Here is an 18,097-nt window from a genome sequence, read left to right on the forward strand (position 1 = left end):
CTTTCTACATTATGCCGCTAGCATAACACACCCAAATCTCCGAACTGTCAGTGCTAGGTTTGCATTGTGGGTAATGTAGGCGCCAGGCTTTGACAAGGAAGAAGAATGCATGGCTTTGTCAGTCGGTTTAGCATCCAACGGCGTATAATATTTAAGCTTGAGTGAAGATAATTACCTCTTCTGAAGAGCCCATCATGTTTTTTTAATCCTCCCTGTCCTCCTTGGCTGCAAGTGGTGCGTGATCACGGAAGGCTTGCATAATGGGAATGCAATGACAGTGTTGTTGTCTTTACTTAGAATTCCTCATGGGGGTGACACAAACTACACACTTTAGCTTTAATGAGGGGAAACATCAGTTAAATCAGGAAACGCTGACTCTCTCCGTCAGTCTCTCATTCAGGCTGTTTCCACCATCACATGTCTCCTCACAGTCTCCTTCATTTCTGCTTTTTACCCTCTGAAGCAGGTAAGCCACCACCCAACCCAGCCAGGCAGCCAATGAAAACTTACAACAGCTGAATTATGACGAGACAGACTGCAATGCTAAATCAGTGGAGAACTCTTTGAGTGAACATATATGACAGTGGTACTGAGTCAGACAGAAGAAAGATGGTCATACTACTCACAACATCCCCCTGATAATTCCACTTCTGTTTTATAATAAAGAAGATATTCATTTGCTGCAGGATTCTTAAAGGTCCTATGACATGCTGCTTTTTGGATGCTTTTATATAGGCCTTAGTGGTCCCCTAATACTGTATCTGAAGTCTCTTTTATATAGGCCTTAGTGGTCCCCTAATACTGTATCTGAAGTCTCTTTTATATAGGCCTTAGTGGTCCCCTAATACTGTATCTGAAGTCTCTTTCCCGAAATTCAGCCTTGGTGCAGAATTACAGCCACTAGAGCCAGTCCCACAATGAGCTTTCCTTAGTATGTTCCATTTCTGTGTCTGTAGCTATTGAGGAGGAGAGAGGGGGGGGCAAAGTAGAGGGTGGGGGTGTGGCCTTGACCAACTGCCACTTTGCTTGTTTGAAAGTCATGATGGCTCTCTCTCATGGGTGGGCCAAATTCTCTGGGCGGGCAAAGTAGAGAAAGGGGAGGTAACCTTTCTCCTTATGACGTCATAAGGAGGAGATTCCAGATCGGCCCATCTGAGCTTTCATTTTCTCAAAGGCAGAGCAGGATACCCAGGGCTCAGTTTACACCTATCGCCATTTCTAGCCACTGGGGGACCATAGGCAGGCTGGGGGAACTCATATTAATGTTAAAAAACCTCATAAAGGGAAATTTTCATGCCATGGGACCTTTAAAACCAGCATTTAACCAATGTAGTATTTCAGTCTTGTTAGAGTTGGAGTTGCAAGGTCATCACGTGACAACAGCAATCAGTATTTCAGTCAGCGTGTACCAGCACCTGCCATGTCCATGACACACTCCTTGTGTGTTTAGTGTCAGATCAACCTGCACTATGTGTTTACTGCTAAACAGTGGCACTCTGCCTGCTTTTACCAAAACAAAATGTTTGTCTTTTTCTTGACATTTGGCTCACTTATGTATTGGAAACAAAAATGATTCAGATAAAAGGAAACAAATAGAGGTACAAATGAAGGAGAAGCAGTCACTAGTGAAAACAACAGCTATTAAATTGGCCGCAGCTTGTGCTCCCGTGTTGCTCCGCAGGCCTTGAAATGCCAATGCTATTAACGATTCCCATGGTAAACGCTTGGTTATTACCCTTCAGCCACCGTTACCAAAAATGTGTGAACGGCATAATCAGGACATTATGTTAATCTAATGGAGGCTCACCAGTGAGGAGTGATGCTGAGCCTAGCCCCGCTCTCGCCTACCTGGGCTTCGGGGAAGCACCCATGCATCCCACGAGTGAGTGATGGATGTTGATTGAAGGCTATTACTTAGCACCCGCTGAACTCCTGACCTCACACCGAGGGGGGTAAAAGCCCCCAACGCAAGGTCGAACAGCAGCGGGCGGAACATACCGGCACATATAGACACAAACAACAAAGCTACACATACTCACACAATGGCCAAAGAGGATTCAATATCATATGCCATAATCAGCCTCTAAGCCCCAACAGAGGGGGTCTCTGCGATAGATGAGCTTAGGGCGCTTCAATCCTATTTTATCTGATTATATTTCCAGCGCTCATAACTTACAGTATGGGACTTAAAACAAGTTAGGGTCAAGGTAAGTTCAACCCTTAGATGACCCTGCGATGGGCCGTAATATGTTTGCGGCGGTTTATTCAGTCTTTGTTTTTCCCCTGTCCACTTTAGGGAAAAGTCATCCGGGGGCTCCGCACTGATATGTCTGCTTGAAATTCTCATTCATCAGCATGGAATAATGCACAACACAACACTTCCTGTGACCACACACACACAGATTCATTTACAAACCCCGGCTACATCATCTCCTGGGAACCCGTTTAAACAAGCATCGAACAAAAACCCAGGCGAAGAGAAAAAGCTGAAAATTGGATCACAACTTCTCCCTCGTTTCTTCTTTTTTTTCCCTCCCTCTAAGCTCACTTCACGTGAGACAGCAGGGCTTTTTTTTGCAGTCTTCTGAGGGACGGGCTAATCCAACCATGGACCCCCAAGAGAAGAAGGGGGGAATACCTATCGTGTATTAACAAGTCTTTATCCTGCCCCGCTTCTTCCCAAAGGGAGCATCGGGTAATTTCTTTCCCCTAAATAGTCAAGCTGGCTACCCCACACACACTAACACAGACATACACGTGCAGGCCACTGCCAGACTTAGTGACTGTGTGGCAAGATACTGTAACAACAGCTTACTTCTCTCCCCTGAGACCTTCCTGCTACCGTATATGGGGGGGTGAGCCACGCTTTCCATTATGCACCAGTATAAACAAATCGCTCCTTATACATGTTTCACAGCTACACAGGATACAACCAAGGCTTGAATTGTGCATAAATAAATTAAAGGTCAAGCATGCAAGAGGTAGTAAATGAAAGATGAGAAGATAGGTCTCGGAAATATCCACTTAAATTTGATTTTAAGTGCATCTTTCCATTGACTTTGTATGGAATCTACGTGTAAAATTCACTTAGCGTTCTCTCTGAACACAGTTAGATTGTAGACTGAGAGTCAACCAACAAAAGTTACTATTATGTATGTTTATAGTTTTTCACTTATTACGTAATGCAGGATGTCACGGGGGGTTGGTCTGACAGTAATGACTACTATTCTAGTCTATTTATACACCTGTGCACCTGCATGGCGGAGGCTAGAGAGCGGGTGAGTTTGGGTTCTTGCATTTTCTGTTGACCGCAAGTTTAACTGCAAACGCAAATTTCACCATATCTACGTTCACCTTCACACACAGTATTTTTCATGCAACTGGATTTTGTCGTTTTAGTTTTTTCTTGTTTTCAAATGGACAAATAATCTTTAAACACATATCACAAAGTGGAACTGGATTATTCAAATGGCGGGTCACACAGGTGTTGATTGTTCCCTGACTCAGCCTCTCAGCAGCTTATGGAGGTTTCAAAGAAGTCGCTACAGTAACAAAAGTTAGTTTGAGAGCTCATGAGAAATATATAAACGAAATAATGAATACAAAATGGACAGGATTGGTAATCAAAGAAAATCCCAGATGTATTGTTTATAAACCGAGAATTTAGAGAATATTTGTCTTATTTATGTGTCCATACCTTAAAACCTCAGTGATGCACCAATATTTGGTCAAATGTTCATTTGTGCATGCCAGAAATCCTAAACAGTAATCCTGAATGTCTTTTTCTAATTTGCACTAAAAATGAAACTTAATGCAGCTGAATTTAAAATTAAAAAAAAATAATTAAAGAGATCACAGGTAACCTACACATCAAAGAAACATACATGTTAACTTACTTATTAGTCACTTTATTTCATGGGTCCGTAATTTCCTATTAACCCTTGTGTTGTCTTCTTGTTGGCCAGTGTTGTTGTTCTCTGTCTGTCTTGCCTGTTTATGAAGCATAAAGTAATAATGTATTATTTAATTCTGTCTACATCTTCTTAGCCAACTTCATTCTAACTTATTAACTCTAGTTTAACACAATTTTTTGGAATTCATGGTCAATAAACCTAATTTATGTGAAAATATACCTAATTTGAGTTTAAAAATCCAGAATTTTTTGACTAATGGTTAAGATCAGAAAAACATATGTTGATGGATGATCACAGCCTGTTTTGTGTATGGAACCATCCATGTTATTTTTAGGCAATTTGGTTAAAGAGACCCATATTTTTGAAAACGGGTCAAATTTGACCCGAGGAACAGGAGGGTTAATTTCCTAGCAAGTTTCCGGAAGAATTTCCCTATTTATTATTTTCCCTATGTGGAGTATGTTTAGTACACAAGTATGTGTATTGGGAAAGAGGCATTGCTCTGTTGTTTTAAATCCATTTATTATCAGATATAGTTCATTATTACATTCCTTGTGATGCAGACTCTATTGCGCACAAAAACATTGAGGTGTTTGAGAGGAAGTTTTTCAAGCATCCCACTGAATCTCAGTAACAGACTGTCAGACAGACCCCTGGAGAGAGTTCAATCCAGTCAGCTACAGTGTACATGAGGTAGCTTCTAGTGACACTTGTGAGCAATTTTTATTATAGGATTTGTGATTTGGTTATAGCATTGATTTGGTAGCAACATTGATGAACAGACCTTTTGGTTTCCTATTTGTTTGTGTTACTTGAAAATCCAACTGCGCCTATTAACCCTGAGATCCAGCCTTATGTGACTATGATTTAATTGATAAAACGGAGCAACTAAATGAATCATTTCACGTGACCTGGCGTAGGTTTAGAAAAAACGATCATGCAATGTATCACTCTTCTTTCTCTCTTGCTCTCTATCACTCCACTGCGTCTCTCTCTAATCGACTAACAAGAAAAGGCCCTAATCCTGACCCAGAAGAAGAACATATGCTGTGAGGTGGAGGTGGGGGTGGGGTAGGGGAGAAAGAGGATGGAGAAAGAAAAAGGGTTGCATGGGAGGAGGTAAAGAGCGATACTGTTTGAGAAGAGCAAAAGAAACAAGGTAACAAAAAAAGTGTGAAAGAAAGAAGATAAGAAGAGGGAAAAATGACCAGTAAGCAAAAGCAGAGATACACAGGATGAATGGAAACACAGGGCGAGGAAAAAAAAGAGAAGGAGGCAGAGAACTCATTAAGAGCTTACTGCTGCAGGGATGAAGGCCGAGCAGCAGCCTGGGTGAGACGGGGTTAACTAATCCGAGCCACAGTTCCTCCCCTGGGACCTGGACTGCACACTCTACTCCGCACACACACTAAAGCTATTGGACTTAATAAGATTCCAGGTTATTTCTCTCCACTTCACTCTCTCCCCCGATTCATCCTGACTGAGTGATAAAGACAGTGTCGGGCCTGACGTTGCTGTCAGGACTGGCTGGGGTCAGGCAGGAAGCTTGGGCCGCTGGATTGATTTAGATTCAAATGAAAACTTTAAAGATGACGGCTGTTTATCAGGACTGAGTAACGCCGCACCACACCTTTAAAAAGTAAATGGACTGCGTTTATATTGTGCTTTTAGACTAAAGCGCTTCATAATGTGCCTCTTATTTGCCCATGCGTTCACACACTAATAGCAGCTGCCATGGTTATCAAGAGCAATTGCGGGTTCAGTGTGTTGCTCAAGGATACTTGAGGACAGGAGGAGCTGGTTAGGTATAACATGATCTATGAACGACCCGCCCTAACTCCTGAGCCACAGCTTCCCCATGTCTATTGACCTTTTCGTACAAATTCACTGATAAGGTAAACATCAATATATATTAAAGTTATTTGTCATCTGAGTGTTTTCTGGCATGGGGTCACTATGAAATTTTGTACAGACCTTCATGGTCCTTCACTTCAGTGATCCCCACATCCAGGGATCTTCAACAGGGAGTCCGGGACCCCTAGGGGGTCCTCAGGGTCAATGCAGGGTGGCCTCCAAATTATTAAGTTTTTTCAAAAATTAAAAAGTCTTAACATGAATATAACATATTATTAGCAAATATAAATCTCCACTGATGATAGGCGTACTGGCCTATAGTTAAGGTAGTCACTAAGATAGCCATCCACAGATACAGTTCATCCTGAATATTCACTGTGCCACATGTATGTTTAACATTAAAACATGATTTATAAAATCAGGCAAGCAATTATTAGGCTATTTTAATAGCTTAGTATTCTATGCAAAAAAGGTATGTATAAAGGCTTTAGGCCGCCCTCCACATTATTATAGGCCCAGTTTAATATGCATCTTCATTTGATACAATATATGTAGTAGAGGGTCCCTGATCTGCCTTTCTTTCAGTTAAGGGGTCCTGGGCTTAAAAAAACGTTGAAGACCCCTACCCTAGTCTGTATTGACGATAGTTCATTTACGATAGTTTCGGTGCCGCCGGAAGTTCCGCCAGATCTCCCTCACTTTCCGCTTTCTTTGAGTTAACTTTAACCGGAAACTCTGAGCAACTTTACAGGCTGAAAATGGCAAGTTTTGAAGAAAATTTTGATCGTGCAACAAGGCAGGCCTGCTTGGTAAATTTGGTGAATGATTGTTAAGATTTACAAAGAATATGTTTACGGCATTTACTCTCTAAGGGACTGTTCGTTATTTCTTTCAGGGGCCACCGGAGGAGTTTTGGGATCTTTAATCAAAATAGACCTGACCCTCCCTTCACCAGCAATACATTTTGGATGACCCTCCAAAATGATATGGAAAAAAAAGGATGACCCTCCCCAACAATGTATCAATGCCTTCTGTACTGTTTTGCACTTGGCAAAGACATACAGATACCCATTGTTTTTTTACAGCCATGACATATGTGATTAAACCTCTGCATTCTCATCTTACGCGTCACACTCCTCTGTTATGGTGTGGGGGCCATTTCAGTAGATTTACTCACTAACATTGTGTGGAAACACAATAAACATGGAAACTAAATGCACACTTCCTGCATTACTTCAAATACTAAGTTGCTCATCTAATGAACTAGTATTCACAAGAAATAAAACAATAAAACATTGAGACCATTCAGCAAAGGACACTGGGAAATAACAAATTCAACACTGGTTGCTATGGACTCGTCACTAGGCTTCCTCAGTCATTGTATATTTTAGCATAGGTAATTTTGCCGAAGCTGAACGTTATCCAAAACTCCACTTCTCAGACAAGCGTCAATTTGGGGGCTTGCATGTTACCACTCCTTCCTTCTCAAATGCCTTGAAAAGGCTGTCGTTTGCACAATTTCACAAATAATCACCAGGACCGAAAGGATATTTGAGTCAGGTATGACTGCAGCCTGGAGACCTCCTGTCTCATGCATGCCCTCCCGGCTGGTGCAGTCCGCAAGCTTCGACTTTTCAAAATAAAAGCTTGCGTCTGGTATGTTTTTGTACGGTGTTTTGGATGTTTTTGAACTAAACAGTACGGCAATCATGCTAATGAATACAATTATTTTTTCATCAGATGTCTTAGTTACAACACGATGGAGCTAGCAGAGCAGTTTTGTGTTTATACATGCGAGTGGGATTTATTCAGTTTGGGAAATCCCACGGTCTCTAAAGCTACAGCTGAAATTGTCTGGCTGACTAAACAGGGAGGGACCCATCTGCTAGCAATAGGGGCCGAGACTGAGAGAGCTAAATGGAGCTACATGGATAAATATGCACCAAACAAGCCACTTTGAAATTTTGCTCTTCTCATGAATACGAAAGTTGGGTGACCCTCCCCCCTAGACTAAAAAAAATGGGATTTCTTCAACAAAGAATAAAAAGACATGACGCTCCCCTATTTTCCTCCGGTGGTCCATTCCATAAATACCGAACGGTCCCTAACTGGGACGTTTTGGGACCGATTGGCAGGGATTTGCTATGGACAAAATACACATGGCGATACACTGGTAAGAGCAAATTACGTTTAACCACACCTGACAACCATGCCCTTGTTACTATAAAGAGTTGTAGCTAAATGCTCGATAACTGTTATTGTGTTTGCTACTTCAGCTCCAGGGATTCTCAGGGACTTTCTGTGTTTATTTTAGATTGGAGACAAATTAGTTTTTGTGATGATTCTGTTAAACTGAAAGCTTTGAAGCTTATACTGTTCTCACCAGAGTCTATGTTTCCCAAATCTATATAATGGATGAGGTGAGTGCAATGTTTTCATGACCAATAGTCATAATGGATGAAAATATGAGAACATACAGGCTGACAAATACCTCAATTTCCCTTAAAAGTCAGAGTGCAGAGTGAAGAGACAAATACAGACGCAGATATATTATTTTCCCCATCCTCTGCATGTGTTGAACTAGTGAACAGAAACAAAAATGCAATGTGACTGCCCTTTTAATGATGTTTTCCTTTAATGATGCCTTTGTTTACACGTGTCTGTGTCGGGAACAGAATATAAACTATGTGGTTATGCCCTTTCAAGGAAATCCTCTCGGCGAAGGAAGTAAAGACAAGCTTCTCCTTCTGTTTAGTCATGTGTGCTCCCTTGGCTCTATTTTGTACATTGTCTGTCTTCCTCTTGTGTCTTTTGTGACTGTCTCTGTGTCTATTTTTGTATTTTTTATTGGGCCTCTTTCACTTTGTCAATCTCTGTCAGTCTCTTTTTTCTCATTTGTTTTCTCCTCCCTCACTGTCTCCCTCCTTCAGTCTTTCCAGACAGTGGGCTGTCTGCTCTTTACTACATGTTGACACTCTTGCACTGCCTTGCTCTCGCCATAATTGGCCGCCTGGTTTCGTCCTTGTACGCCGCTTGGCGCAGAAGGAGAGAAAGAAAAGGCAGAGCATAAAGTGAGACAGAGAGAAAGGAAGGGGAGTGGTAGCTGCCGGCGCCCGGGCCTGGTCAGTGTCTGTTGATCTTGGTTGTAGTAATATTTAGTTTAAACACTAATAGCTGGCCGCATGTAAATGTCAGGTAGCCTCGAACAAGTGCACTGCAGCTGAAAAGTCAGGCATTAAAGTCAGAAAAAAGAGAGAGCCATAACAATCCACAGGTGCACACATACTGTACATACTGAAGGAGGCGGCCAGCTTCAGTCTCCTACGTTGCACCGTTAAAGCTGAAATGAGGCCCAAGTGCTATATTTGCTCTTCATAAAGATAGCACTGGGCAAATAACATTATAGACATGCTTGTTATTGTGGAGGAAATGCAACATAGCAGATGGTTGCTCCTTTTTACCATCCATGCTCAATAAATTCAATTGCGCCATAAATGCTTTTTATTGGTACTTATTAGACATGTAGAGCTACACAGCAAGCATCATCATCAGTATAATCTGTAGAAAAATGGCTTCCAATTGGCAATTTTAATCATCTTATTCAAATAAATGTAACCTGAAACTATTCAACCTCGAACTTCCTATTTGCATTGTAATGCTCATCCCAATATGGATCCAAGTCCAAAAGCTTTTTTTTTCTCTCCTGAATTGGAGTCTCATCTCTCGAGTAGGAGGGTTTCTTGGCCTAAATGTATCTGCCCTGGATACACTAGGGGGCTTTAATGGGAACATAATGATATCAGTGCAGATTTACCTGGGCAGAGTCCTGCAGATAAATGGGTCAGAAGGATGAAAGGATGATGGAGCTGCTCAGCAGGAAGGAGACCTAATCGTAAGATGTAGAGGGGTGGGCAGGGAAGGATTTATAATGTTGAACTGAAATTAAATGTCATTTGTTTTCTAGACATCAGTATGAATAGCCCTGGTGTTTGTTATATATAAATAGCTATATATATATATATATATATATATATAGCTAACGGCCAGTTAACCCGCTGGGGGCTGGCATTTCCTTTTCCTCTTAAGGCCCAGACACACCAAACTATCGGCGATGAAGGCCGACTGTTGCATCACCTCATGTCGCCTGTGTCTGGGTCAAAATACTGCATTTGAACGCATGCTTAAGGGCCAACTAGTGCCAATGGGCTAGTACCAAACTAGGGTGACAGACGCTCACCAACGGCCCGACATTGGCCAGCGGTGGTGTGTTAGGGCCTTTAGTTTACATGATTTGAATAACAGAGTAATGTACAGACAGGTCCCAGGACAACCCGTTGCTGTGAGTTTCCACAGTTTGGTTATTTGGTGTCACCACAACAAAGAGACAAATGCTAGCTAGACCCCCTGTTTTCTGTAATGCAGGATGTGTGGGAGCTGCCAATGAGAAATATCATGAACTAGAAGTAACTTTAAGTGGGAATCAGTGCTAACCTTAGCAAACTAGGCTAACTTGTGGAAACTTCTTAGCCTATCTTGCCAACTTTAAATATGCCCCAAAACTGTTTTATCTGTTTTTTAGAGATGGAAAAGTATGCACTTTACCGGCCATATCGTTTTAGATTATATTTCCTTATGTAAAAAAGGGTGTAGAATTCAAAGTACACCTTTATGTAGGCTAAGTGAAATTAGTTGTAAGATTTTCTGGCATTGAAGTCATTCATCTATATCCCTACCCAGTATGAGTTAGTTTGATTTGATTCATCTTGATTTTACTATTACTCGATCCAACCGCCCCTCTGTTCTGGTCCGATTGATTCTATGCGGCTCATTTCAGTCAAATCAATTCTGCCTTTGATGCCGACAAAAGGTAGCACTGTTTAAGTTGTGAATTCAAGCTGTGGCACACACGGTTCTTTATGCAACACAATCACTGCCTATGACATGTTGGCAAGCCTGCAAAGCAGTAGGTCCATCTGTGCTTGGCCTAGTTTTGGTTCACATTGGTGGCATTCCAGATCTCATTCTCAAAGGGGACAGACAGAGACACACAGTGTGCCTCGCACTGGCTAAATGTAGCCTTGACATTCAAACGGTCTGTAGCTTGGCTAGTCAATTCATTTTGGCAGGCACAGGATAATCAGAAGTCCCAGCAGTTTGTAAACTCAAAAAAAGAGCTTATATGAACAAAGTGTTTGTTTCAGTATCGTGGGCTGCATAAGAGATAAAGATTGCCTCAGCTAGATGAAATACACAAGCTACATGCAGGTACAGGTATGGGCCTGCCTCAAGGGAAAATGCACTGATTGTCATTCTCGCCATAACAAATCAGGACGTGCAGGTCTCGCCAACTGCTCAGAGGTGTTAGGTTATACGAGGACCTGTGTGTGTGTGTGTGTGTTTTTAACAGCCACCAACAATTTTGGCTTACCTGGCACAAGATGAGAGGGAAGCTTTACGTCTGAATTTATGAGAAAAGGAGCAGGAACATTGAGTTACGGGTGTGCGCGAGTATGCGCACGGATAAAAGACACCTGATAGGAAAAGTATGTGAGAGTTCCCTGAGGAAGAAAAAGAGGGGTGGAGCGCTGAATGGTTGGAAAGGCCAGGCGTGTCTTCTCACACACATTAATGAGCAGAGCAAGATCTGTGTGAAAGTGCATGTTTTCACAATATTTTGGAGTGAATCTCTTTCCAATGTGTACCTTGTATGTGCATCTGTGCACTATGATTCCGTTTTAAAGTGTTTACATGGTCAATAAAATGCTATTTTCTGCTAATATTCGCTTTGAAGAGTTGATAAAAAGGTTGCTTTAAAATCTTCATTTTGGAATAAAAAGGCTATAAAGGTTAAAGCTGTGTCCTACAACCAGTTTTACCTTCATGTTATCCACATTCAGAGCATCTTGAAATAAGCTTGACAACAATCCAGTTTCCCTTCACTCACTCAGTTATAGGCTATACCTGGGGATTCATAAATCAAAATATTGATCCCACTTGTCAGCTTTCACATAAATCTGAATAGTGAACAATTGTGTTCGTCACATAACACATCTGATAAAACAGTAATTGAAAAGGTTAGTAGGTTTATGTTAGTGTGTTCACCCAAAGGCAGAACACACTGTGCCTGACGGTGTGTTTAAGTAAGTGCTACTGTGAATGAATGCGTAACGTGTAAGGTGAGCAGTCTGGACCGGATTGAAGCAGCTGAGTAGAGCATGAATAATGGAAGCTGATGCAGTCGAGCCGCGTCTGTAAAAGCTACTGGTGTCAGTGTGGGCTCCTTTTGAGGATAGCCTGGAATTTTTTAATCCCTGCAAAGCTTCTAAATGTGTGCTTTTGCAAAGTGTTTTATCTTCCTTCAGCTCCAACTTTTAAATTCACTCACAAAAAAAAAGGATTCTGTTCCTTTAAATGGCAGCCAAATATTCTGTTGGCATTTGGACATCATAGGTGATTCGATCTACATTTTATGAAACACTGGTGATTTGCATTAGTTCTCCAAAGTGTGCAGTACAGTGGTGTGTCATTGTTGGTAAAGCATACCATAGTTTGTGAGTATGTGAGTCACAGCTTAGCAACTGTATGTTTACCAACCTTAGGCCAAGGCTACGCAGGGATATCCCTAGGAATCAGGACACTCCTTGGGCCAACTTCTCTCCAATTTATGGATTTAGTGTCTTTACTTCAATCTTTATTTAACTTGGGAATGTTTACTGAGCACACCCTGCACACTCACTGTTAACACACATTCACACCTGCTGCATTTCAACCAGCAGAGCAGGACTTCATTTTGCATTTGCACAATATAGGAAAAGCTGAAGAGATATATGATATGGGTTAGAATTGCATTGCTAAATCATGTAGGTTAACCCCCCCACCTCCCAATTAAGTCTAGACATGGGTGGTGGTGAGGATCTGAAGAACACAAGTCTTCACCTGACAATCTGAACAGATGGGATCTTTAACAGAATTCCAATTGATTTTATAGGACGTACCAGAAGTAGACGCATTCTGGGGCTGGTTCTGATGCAAATAGTTGACAAAATCTCTCTTCAAGGTCCAATTACTAGCTGTTCTTATATGTGTCGTTCTTGCGGGAGTGGGAATGTTTGTTTTTTTGTTCAATTTGAAAGACTTGTTGGAAAGGGCACAAAGTCTGTGGATTTAATTGACAGCAGGAAACACAAAAAGCCTAAATAAAAGAGGGGAAGAATATGAAAAGCACTAATCTTCCTGACTACGCTTAAATTGCTCCATTGTTTAGGCCAGAGGGCTTAGAGGTCAGCCACATGGAGAATAGCTGCTGATGGAGGAGAGAGTGCTTCTTTTCCACCTTCCCAGTGCATTTATGCAGCTGATCCACAATTTGTATTGGCAACCTAATCCTGCTTGTCCTTTAACCTCTCAGCTGCCTGACCGTCACCAGGCCCATATCTAGGCATAGGCATTCTAGACACGGGCCTAGGGCCCATTTGCCACTAGGGGGCCCAGTAATTTCTAATCTAACATTTCATCTAAACTAGGGATGCACCGAATCCAGGATTCGGCTCAGCTGAATATTGGGCTTTTTGATGAGGTTCGGTTTCTGCTGAACCTTAGAATTTTTTTTCCACCAAACCGAACCCTACACTTGCTCTACGCGCGCTACGCTGGTCAGCGTAATGACGCCGCCGTTGATTACGGAAGGTGTTTACGTAGGTGGACCGTTCAATGCAGTAGGCTGTGAGAAAGTGAAAATGCAACTCGTGAGCAGAAAAAGTGTTGTTTGGCAGTACTTTCAGTCAAAAGAAGACGATTCAAGTCGAGCTACACGTTCAATTTGCAATGCCGATTTGTCTCGTGGTGGCAAGGACCCTAAACAATACACAACATCACCGCTGAAAGAATACGAGTCGTGCATGAAGGAATCTACAGACAGCAACCAAATTGCAGCATCTTCAGTTACGGCAAAGGAAGGACAGTCACAGCTAAAAACTGGTGTTAACCATTGGTTTACTTCATTAATGTGTTTACTGTGTTAATGGACTGAGGATGGGAGTAGGATTCGGTATTCGGCCGAATCCCAAAAATCTGGATTCGGTGCGTCCCTAATCAAAATTTATATTTATAAGTATACAGTATAGATTATCATATTATATTGTTTTAATAAAAAGTACAGTAAAGTTAAAAATATTCCACTCCAATTGTGGGAAAATGTGTTTCCGGTTTCGTATGTTAGCTAGCCATAGCGGTTATACTACCACTTTTCTGGGATGCTTTCAGGTGCAGCAAAGCGGGAAAACAAAAGACGAAGACAGGCTTTACACATGTTTACAAAGTATCCATTTGGAGGGGCCCCGAAAAATGCAGTATGCCTAGTGAAATCTTTCCATTTAATCCAGCTCTGACCATCACATCACTCAGTTGATCTTGTGGGTGATTAGTAATAATTGCTGAGCTGTAATAATTGTTGATTTTGCTTGTGAGCAGTTATCAAAGAATGAAGCAAATATGATGCTGGAATTTTCCCATTGGCGTCTGTGTGTAATATGGTCCACAACAATAATTATTATGGGTCCACTCAGCAGGTCACGTGAGTCAGTTATCATAATCGTACGCCTACTCCCTGATGTGTTTGTTGCCATATCAGAGCGTGGACTGTGTCATATTGACATTCAACAGAGCTCGGCGTGGACACTTGTCAACAGTGGAAGATTCTTGGGAGGGCAAAGACGAGAAGTGACTCAGACACACATGAGGGTGTAGCCTAGATTTAACTGTCATGTAACCAAACGTGTCCATGTTTCCGTGTCCAACAGACACATGTCCTTTCAGAGTGTCCTTGATGGAGTGTATTATAGATTTGTCTCTGACCTCTCTTGCTATTTTCCCTCTCATCACCTCTCCCTTCCCTGTAAATCTTGTGTTTTTTTTTCTTGTTCCCTCCCCTTCCACGTCATTTTTCACCTCTCCTCCTGTCTCTCTCTCCTGGTACATTTTGTGCTTTAGCGCCTGAACACCATTCCCTTGAGGGTGCAGGAGATGCCATAGTAGTGCATTGTCTTCCCCATAACACGGTTTTAGATGCTTGGCGCTGTTCACACCTGCAGGGGCTAACAATAACTGTGAAAGGAGGCCATAGGTTAATATTGAGTGACAGTTTGTGTTTAGTAGCCTATTATGGATGTCCACAGTGTCTCTATAGATAGAGACATCAGGATAGCCGTAGTAGGTAGTGCCTCTCATGTAATCTGTGCCTGCATGGAATGTTATATAACATATTAAAAAAAAAAATATATATATATATATATATAATGTTATTGTTATAAAAATGTATAGAATTTTTAATTTCATGATGGTAATGTTTTTTTAATTCTGGGGAATAATTATAAAGGTTAATGCTGCAATAATTTTAATAATGGATGAAATGTGCTAAGTTTACCAGCTAGTTAAGCTGTTAGCTGCTAATGAGCCACACATTTCTCACCAGAGAAAGACCATTGTACCTGTCATCCATTGGTTTGTGGACTACCGTTTTAAAGTTTGTTTGGCATTTCAGCCATTGCCATCTTGGTTTTTGGCTGTCACTATATTGGGTTATTGGAGCCAGAGGTGACCATATTTAGATGATAGGGTGGAGCTAAGTTATCCAATCCGATGCTAGTGCTAGCTAGCTTGGTCAATCGCAAGGTTGCCACGCCCTAAAGCATACCCTGCTTTATCGTCTATTTTACTCTAAATATGACCATGCTGTATTGAAGACCTCGTGACTGAGACCACAAACTCATTAGGAAAATGTTTAATGAGGTAATAAATCAAGCGAGAGGTTGGGTCATTTTCTCATAGATTTCAATATAATTGACTTCTTTTTGCAACCAGTGTAATCGCCTCCTGCTGACCAAAGATGCAGGTCTAGGCGCTTCCACATTGGCTTCAGTTTTCAGGCCTGGAGGTTGCTGCTTGGTGACAAAAAACAAAGTCAAAAAGAGAAAGATTAATAGATAAGCTACTGCTTGCTAATGCATTAGCCATAAGAACATTATATGGTTATTTACAACTTGTTGTGTGGCGCCCAAGTGGCCAAAATATGTCTAATAAAGCAGGTGTAAGGAAAATTGAATTTCAAAGATAAATGAAAGCCAAGCTATCAGTGCATTTATCCAATCAGGCAGGACCAGCCCAGAATCAGGTGTGGGTAAAGGTTTGTGTTGAAGTGTCGGTAAAAAAGAACACTTATCAATTATCGATTGTGCAGCCTTTAAACTACACCTGTCCCAAACAAATGCCTGTGAAGCCTTGCCACATTACAAATAACTAAGTGTAATTTGCAGTTTGTTGGCTTTAAGAGGCTCTTTAAGTACAGTTTAATACCAAAAACAAAATTCAAAGTACACTGTGGGCAACGTAAAAACGTTTAAAGCAGCCATATTATGCTCATTTTCAGGTTCATAATTGTATTTTCAGCTGGTCTCTGTTTTAGCTACAGAGTGAGACCTCTTTTCTTCTTCTTCTTCTGTACTATCTTTGATTGCACTTGCACAGTAGCTCAGATGTAGATCATGTCAGCTAGCTAGCTCCATAGACAGTAAAAGAAAGGTTGTTTCTACAACTTCGGTCAGTTACAAGGCAGGATTAGCTGGGAGACTTCTAAATGAGGGCGCACATGTAAGTAGTTCTTTTGTAGATTATGGTGAACTTGTGTGTGTTGTAGCAGTGCTTTGCTATTGAGAACGAGGTAGCATGCTAGCGTTAGCGTCCAGAGACTGAAGGCAGGACACATTCAGAAAATATATCTCACTCTAAACAGCATGGATGGATTTTTTTCAAAGTTTGTATGTGTGTGGAAGCACCAGAGACACAACATAACACCCCAAATCCCAGAAAAAGTGTTTTTTTCATAATATGGGCACTTTAATAAGCTACCTGATGAGCTCCAGACAGGACATTCAGACCTCAATATATTATAACACACTTTATTCTGTTCCGATCAGCCAGAAATACAGACAGGGGAGGTTCAGGAAGGAAGACAACCCAAACACTTACACTCTTGAACAAATAAAAATACAGACATAAGAATGAGCTGCAGGCAAATTAGTGTTCATTGTGATTGCTAAATCAATATAACAAGGACAATCGGATGTAACCACATTCTGCTTATTATAACCAATGAAATTAGGTGGAACACATTGGTATATCTCTATGAGGGGAACTGATAAGCATAAATGAGTGGTGATGTTCAGATGATACTTATTGACTGGCTTTCATTGTGTAACCCGGGCACTCAGCATCACATGCAGGAGAGTCCAGGAAAAGAAAGACCATGTGCCAATGGCACTGGTACACATGCTTGTGATGCACATGTATGCCAGGGGGTGATACAAAAATATATTAAGAAGTGAGCAAAATGTCACGAAATCGCATGCTGATATGCTGAGCAACTCTGGATTTTCACACCTTCCCAACGTGAACTCTCAACCCCCTTCATGAGGAAAGCTCACGAAAGAGGGACACACTTAGAGTAGTCTATATCTTTGACGTTACACTTCCGGGATTGCTCCGGTGCCGCAGGAAATTCCGCTGGATGCCAGTATTTTCCATTTTCTTCCACTTACTTTGTGTTGGAATTTTAAATTCAGTGGATTAATGAGGACTATGGTTGACTGCTCCTCAGATCTCTGCAGGGTAAATTGAGACAGCTAGCAAGACTGTCCAATCTGTCCAATCTGAGTTTGCTCTCGCATGACTATTTTGCAGCGGCTCTGTGCGGAGCTTAGCACCGTCCATGACGATTCTGATTGGTTTAAAGAAATGCCATTAAACCAGAGCCTGTTTTCCTCCCATCCCCGAATGCTATGTGGAGTAACCAGAGGGTCTGGCAAAGCAAGACTACACTAGACATCTACACAAAGAGAGATAGAGTGTGTGTGTGTGTGTGTGTGTGTGTGTGTGTGTGTGTGACAGAGGGGGGGAAGTGTGTTGCCATGTTCTGTCACAAGGTTAGCAGTGTCAGACGGACGCTAGATCACACACTCACACACACACACACACACACACACACACACACACACACGCATGCACACAAAGAGAACAGATTTGAGGGATTTTTTAAAGAGCAATTATACCAATTATACAAGGTACATTTTGGTTTATTTTTGCATCAAATGGGAAAGCTGCTGATGAATTTCCAAACTTATTTACTTTATTTATTTACTTTTTAGCTAACATTCAGGACACTTATAATATGCATAATATACAGAGGTGTTTTCCAAAACTTTACCTGTCATATATCATATATTCTTTTCAGGACTCCTCTGAGGAAATTGGTTAGCTGAGGTGCTAATGTGTGTACT

General features: G+C 41.5%; 1 long non-coding RNA gene across 1 annotated transcript; it reads left to right on the plus strand.

Moving 5' to 3' along the window:
• The first annotated feature begins 408 nt into the window (after positions 1–408).
• LOC118494007 lies at positions 409–15,487 on the plus strand. Its single transcript, XR_004896069.1, has 3 exons — positions 409–419; positions 585–586; positions 15,438–15,487. It is a non-coding gene; the product is annotated as an uncharacterized LOC118494007 (long non-coding RNA).
• Positions 15,488–18,097: the final 2,610 nt, after the last annotated feature.

The sequence above is a fragment of the Sander lucioperca genome, chromosome 20 (assembly GCF_008315115.2).
Source record: "Sander lucioperca isolate FBNREF2018 chromosome 20, SLUC_FBN_1.2, whole genome shotgun sequence".
NCBI classification, from domain to species: Eukaryota; Metazoa; Chordata; class Actinopteri; order Perciformes; family Percidae; genus Sander; species Sander lucioperca.